Source organism: Myotis brandtii, unplaced genomic scaffold, assembly GCF_000412655.1.
Source record: "Myotis brandtii unplaced genomic scaffold, ASM41265v1 scaffold1064, whole genome shotgun sequence".
Classification (NCBI taxonomy): Eukaryota; Metazoa; Chordata; class Mammalia; order Chiroptera; family Vespertilionidae; genus Myotis; species Myotis brandtii.
The window spans coordinates 514,653-521,294 of NW_005353602.1; the positions used below are offsets into that span (position 1 = coordinate 514,653).

The 6,642-nt window shown below is 56.8% G+C and overlaps 1 protein-coding gene across 1 annotated transcript in view; it reads right to left on the reverse strand.

The window, feature by feature from the left end:
* DTX1 (deltex 1, E3 ubiquitin ligase) overlaps positions 1 to 6,642 on the reverse strand; it is a 30,484-nt gene that overhangs the window by 15,949 nt on the left and 7,893 nt on the right. The window lies entirely within an intron of this gene.

Below are 6,642 nucleotides of genomic sequence, written 5' to 3' on the forward strand. Positions count from 1 at the left end.
GGAGCGGGGGGGAGAGGGCAGTGCAGGGCGGGGATGGAGGGTCCACAGAGGTGGTGTCAGGACAGCACGCGATGCAGGTCAGCAAGGCAGTGGCCAGGGCAGGATGGGCAGGCAGGCTCCCTCCCCCTCCCAGGGGCCAGCCAGGCACCGAACTACATCGCGGCCCTGGGGTGGGGGTGGGGGGGCTCCCCAGGCAAGGTCAAGCAGAGTCAGCACCCGGGCGGGGGCAGAGATCCATGCAGACACGTGGATGGCATGCAGACCCTCATTAGTTCACTCATTCATCCCATCGTTCTTTCCTTAGCGCATTCATTTCTTCCTGCCCTGGTCCACACAGTCATATCTTCCTCAGTTCAGTCATTCAACAATCCTCCCATTGGTCCCTTCACCCATGCCCGCGCTCAGCCACCATGCTTTCATTCACACCTGCATTGACTCTCACCCCTTCCCTGACTCCGTTATCCATGCGTGGTCATTCTTTCCTTCACAACCATCCTGTTTTAAATGTGCGCCCCTGTCCACATTTTCCCTCCCCTCTCTCCTTCCTCCGTTTTCTCCATCTGGTCTACTTTCTATTTTACCTACTCATCTTGCTTTCTGTCTCCTCTGGCTGGACTGTCACCGCCACAATGCAGGGACTTTGTTTTATTCGTGGCTGTATCCCCAGCACCTACACACAGTCGGGGCTCAGAGGTACTTGTTGAACGTGAGTGAATTCATTAGCTCAGACACGGATCCCTTCTCCTCACTTCCCTCCTGCCTTTCTGCTCATCCCTGCACCGGTCCATTCCTTTGTCCACTTAGGTGTTTTTTTCCTTCATCTGTTTGTTTGCTTGCTCCTTCCTTTAACAAACATTCGCTGACACCTGCTCTTTGGAGGACTCCATGCTCAGTGCTCATTCGAAAAGAACGTAAAAAACACATGGTAACCCAGCCAGGTGGATACCCATGGCCCCATTTCAAAAACGAGGTCACAGAGGCTTCGCTCCCAACCCCTGCTCCTGGGCTCCCAAAGCTCCAGGTGCTCCCCGAGAGCAAGGCTCCATGGGACACGGGGTTCAGCAGAGATAACCCCATGTCCAGGCTGCAGGACTTCTCAGCGCCTTTGGCCGGCCCTGGCCTGGGGCCAGCGTGGAAAGACTCTGTGGCTGGGTTCATCGGGCACGCCCGCCGGAAAATTGCAAACCTGACTGCTCCTCAGCTGTGGGCAAGTCCCTAAAGCCCCCCTAGGTTTCAGTGGCCCCATCTCGAAAATGAAGGTGATGCTACTTTGTGACTCACCCTGCCCCTCTCACCTCGGGCTGCTGGGAGGATTCGGTGAGAAGAGCCACAGAGCACAGGGTGTGGGCAGGGCCCCGGGGCCGGGAGGCAGGCTGACCTCATTTCAGGGCCTGACTGCCTGACTTTCCGGCTGTGTGACTATGGTCAGGTGGCTCGGCGTCTCTGAGCCTCCCTGTTCTCCTCTCTAAAATGGGCGCAAGCAGACCTTCCTTGTGGGGCTGATAAAAGGAACAATCAAGACAATACTGTCTTGTCTCGGATGATTCTAAAGTTGGTCATTTCCAGCCACATCTTCTTGGCTGAGAGCCAGACGCATGTGTCCAGTTGCCCCCTCAGCACCTCCCCGGCACCTTTTCAACCTTAGTTCTGCTAAAGCACAGCTCCGATCTGTCCCCGTCCAAACCCGCACCTCCTGAAGCCTCTTTGTTGCAGTTACTGAAGCTCTGTCCTTCCCGCTGCTCGCGCCACCAACCCCCGAAACTCGGGCTTCACTCCTTCCCTCAGAGCCCATGCCTCGTCTCTCAGTAAACCCAGTCACCCCTGCCTTCAAATACATCCCACACCGGAGCCTTCCTCCCCCACTGCCCCGATTCTCCCCAGTCCAAGCCGCTGTATGTCTCCCGCCTGGACGATGGCAGTAGACTCACGGCCGGTCTCTGCTTCTGGCCTTGCCTACTGTCATCTGTTCCCCGCATGGCAGCCAGAGGGGTCCTGCTCAGTGCAAGTCAGCTCGCGTCCTCCGTCTGCCCCCAATCCTCCCCTGGCTCCCCAGGCTCACTTGGCATAACAGTCCTGGCCATGACCTGCGAGGCCCTACGTGGCCCGCACAGGCCCCCTCGCACTCCACTCCAGCCACCCTCACCTGCTTGCTGTTGCTCAGACATCCCCAACGCTGCCAGCCTCAGGGCCTCTGCGTTTGCTGTCCCCTCACCTGGAGAAGGGCCTAGCCACGCCTGGACGTTCCCAGAGTTGCCTCCCTCCTTTCTTTTAGGTCTCTGTGCAGATGTCACCTCCTTGGGGAGACCTTCCCAGCCCCCCGGAATGCTGCCCTCCCGTTCCCATCCTCATTCTCGCTCAGTGTTCCTCCTGGCACCCAGCACTGCCCGGCCTGATGTATCATCTGCACACTTTCTTCGCTCCCTGTCACCTCCCACTGGGCCGTCAGCCCACAAGGACAGAGGTTCTGACCGCTTTGCTCATGGCCGTACCCCAAGCGTCTAGCACGGTGCCTGGCACACAGCAGGCCCTCATGGCCGTGTTTCCATTGGTCATTGGCATCCCCCAGGCTGCCTGGCCCAGGAATCTGCAGCCAGGTGGGTGGGGACCCATCATGATCTCCCCTCCCCCCACTCCACTGGCTCAGATTCCTCTGACTGTTCTCACTTGGGTCCTGCTCTCTCTCTGTTCGAATTTATTTTTAAAATATATTCTTATTGATTTCAGAGAGGAAGGGAGAGGATGAGAGAGAGACAGAAACATCAATGATGAGAGCGAATCATTGATGAGCTGCCTCCTGCACGCCCCCCACTGGGGATCGAGCCCACAATCCGGGCATGTGCCCTGACCAGGAATTGAACCGTGACCTCCTGGTTCATAGGTCAGTGCTCAACCACTGAGCCCTGCTAGCTGGTTCTCTCTGTTAGAACTTAGAATCAAGGGCTGTGGACTTCCTCTACCCTGTGTCAACTGCCTTGACCCCAAGAGCTGAGGAAATCGAGGCACAGAGCTGCAGCTGTTGATGTGGGAGGAGCAAGGAGGGGATGGGTCCCTGGGCCCCTGTAATGTTCCAGCCAATCATATGGAAAGTTCCCCGGGGCCTCCAGGCAGCCTCCTGCTGATGTCTGATTTATCATGTTAATTGAGTGTGTGCGTATTGATTTTTTCCCTTGACTACAGTGTTCTTCCAGGGCAGGCCTGAGAGGGGATGACTTAGAGAGGAAATCCCAGCTCCTGTTCCTGCCTCTGCTCCTGAGTGCTGGTCTCCTCCTCCCAGGGCCTCAGTTTCCCTGTCTGCAAAATGGGGGCTCATGAGAGATGATCTTCAGGTCTGATGTGCCTGAAGTAGCGCCCTTAGCCTCCTGCTGAGGGTCAAGGTGCTATGTTACCTGGAAGGTGTGAGCCCTGGATGGGAAGGGAAGGAAAGAGAAGGGATGGGAACTCGCTTTATTTAACCACCTCTGTGGTTAAATAAAGACTCACTTTATTTAACCACCTCTGTGGTTAAATAAACCGAGCAGGATCAGGTGTGGGAGTTGCAGATCGAAGTGGTTAAAACAACTCAGAAGTCTCACAGGCCCTGTGCAAATTCTGGATCCACATATAGCCTCAGTGTTCTCATCTGTAAAATGGGGGTAGTAACACCGACTGTGGGACAAAGTGAGATACTGTATGTCAGGGGCGCTTAGCAGAGCGCTGGGCTAGAGTAAGTGCTAGATGAATGTTAGCTAAGATGCCTGTTGTTATGACACACATTACCCACATTCAGCCTCTCCCAGCCCTTGTTCACTTTGCAAACTCCTATGCATCCAACAAAACCCTCCCCAAGCTCATCTACTCCGGGAAGTGCTTTTCTGTTCACTGCTATCCACAGCTTTTTGTTGCATGTCTATCCTTGTACTGTGATTCAGTTATTTGTTTTTGTTCTTAATCTTCCTCACTGGTTGATGGCTGTCAGGAGGATAAGGACCAGATCGGTGTTACCAGTACCAGGCACAAAGCCTGGCACAAGGGAGGCATCTGCAACTGAAACAGGCAACCTACTTGGCACAGGTCAGGGCTCCGATGGAGTGGGAAGGAGGAGGAGTCCGTGTTCACGGAGAGGGAGTGGAGGCCGGATCAGGAGCCAAAGCACACACGGGGCCCCCGGGGGTAGGGGCGGGGACAAGGTTCCTAAGGGCAGCGTTGGCCAGCTCTACAACAAAGGACTCTGGGAGCTCCTCTGGGCCGGGTCAGAGCCAGCCCGCCCAGTCAGCCCTCTCTCCAGGGCTCTATTTACCAGGTATCGATTTTCCTGCCTGTTTACTGGTAGTTATTAAAGGCTGCGTCCCTGGAGTCCTTTTCAAACGAGATTGGAACCTGGAGAGCCGGAGTAATTAGGGCAGCTGCTGTCCTCCCGCCGGGCCCTGCGCCCCACAACGCCCGCTGCTGCCCGCCCATCTACCTCTCCCGCTCACGCTGGCCCTGCACCAGGCCGAGGGGGGCCAGCCGGTTCCCTGGTGACCTGCCTGGACTGCAATCTCGAGATGTTCAAGGGAGCAGAGGCGGAAATATGCCTTCTCCTCCACTGTGGCCTTGGCCTAGATTTTCAGCCAGAACAATGGGTCTAAGATGGGGCTGGAGGTTCTTCAGCCTGGGAGCCGGGGAGGGCCTCAGCCCGGGGCTTGGAGGGCAGCTGGGCTCTCTCACTGACCCACTCTGCTGCTGGGTGTCCTTGAGCAGGCCGCGCCCCTCCCGCCTCCTGGGCCTTGAGGGCACCCAGCTGTGCTGGCCGCGAGGGCCTGTCCCCATGGCAGTTAGGACCACGGGTCAGGCACGCTCCATTTCTGGGCCTGTTTTTGTGCGTCTGCTTTTGTTGTCTGTCCCCCACCCCCTCCTCCGTTCCTTAGGAATGTTTGGTTGAAAAATTCCAATCTGGTTCCAGCTGAACCGAGGGGAAAGAGGCTTTGGCCACATGTCAGCGGGAGGATTGCAGGACCTGGGCCCCTGGGACCGGGTGTGGGGGCGGCCGCAGCCACCGCAGCCAGTGACCAGTTCACGCCTGGGGCAGAGACGAGAGAGAGATGGGGACCCAGAGAGATAGGGAGAGATAGGCACAGAGGCAGAGACCACATGCCAGAGAGACTGCCCGAGGCCAAGATCAAAGTGGGAGCCGCTGAGGCAGATATAGGACAGCTGCGGCGGCGAGAGAGCCAGTTTGGGAGACATAAAGAAACACAATCCCGAAACCTCAAGGCTGAGACGGTAGAGTTAGAACAAGAGAGTGAGGCCAGGAGATGGGGAGAGCGGAGAGGAGAGACAATGAGGGCGGACAGTAGCCACGGGACTGTCCATAGAGCCAACGTTGACCGAGCACCCACAATTGCCAGGTGCTGCGCTCAGTACTTTCCTTGCACGAACTCATTTTATGCTCACGTGGCTTCTTCCAGGGAGGGACCAGCATTTATTTCTGTTTTACAGATGAGGCAACCAAGGCCCAGAGAAGTGTAATCTTGGGGGGCTGGGAAGGATGCTCCATTCATGTAGTCAAGGAAAGGCCAGGAATGGACTGGTGCTAAGGGGATCAACACAGCTAAGTGGTAGCCTGGACTAGGATACCTCCAGCGACGGGGAACTCACTACCTCAGCTTTGCCCTCAGTTTTGCTGTGAGAGGTTCCTGCTCTGAGAATGTGGTTCCAATCTGACCCTCTGCCTACAGGTGGGGGTGTGGGTGTCTCAGGACCCAGCTTTTTGCCTTAAAAAGAAGTATCTCTGAGAGAAAGGGGGGGCCCTGAGCCCTCCTGCCTGCCCCTCAGCCTCCAAAGGGTTCCTTCCCCGGCCCAGCAGGGAACCCTCCCCCGTGGGTGGCTTCCCGGAGGGAAGTGACTTCAGCTTGGGGGCACGCAGACCCTGACGGGAAGGGGGTTCTGTGGGAGGCAGTCATGGGACATCCTGTCAGGTGGGGGAGTCCCGCTGCAGGCGGAGGCCTGTGCCTAGGGGTTGGGCAGAGGGTTAAGCATGAATTGAGCACCCACTGGATGCCGGGCCCCAGAAGGGACTTCACCGAATCCTCCACCAACCCAGCAGTAATCATAACAACTGTTTGCATTCAGAGAACACACTTTTGTGATCCAGCACCTCTCCCTTCACGCGCCCCCCTCCCCACAACTGATGACCCTCATGGCTGGCTGACCCCCAGGACTCCTTGGGAGACACGGAGGTCTGGCTGGGGCAGTGGGCGGGCGGGGATCAGAACTGCAGTCTATGGCCAGGCGCCACCCCTCCGCCCTGTGATCAATAATCCCGCAGTGTTCTGTTTCCACCAAACTCTCCCAGTGGACTTGTCAAGCTGAGCAACAGCCCATTAGCGGTTTCTGCACATTTGAGGCTGGCCGGGCTCCTCAGGGAGGGGGCGGGGGTCTCCAGCTGTGCCCGGGGAGGCCGAGGGGCTGCAGGGTAGTCAGAGAACACTGCCTTCAAATCGGTTTTGAGAGGCCCTCACCCTGGAGGCCGCTGGCAGCCGGAAGCCGGCTCTCCCCGCTTTACGGTTCTGTGTGGGTCTTCCCAGTCATCTGGCTCCCAATCCATTTGGGTTTTTAAAATTTATTCTTATTTTTATTTTTTAAAATATATTTTTTATTGGTTTCAGAGAGGAAGGGAGAGGA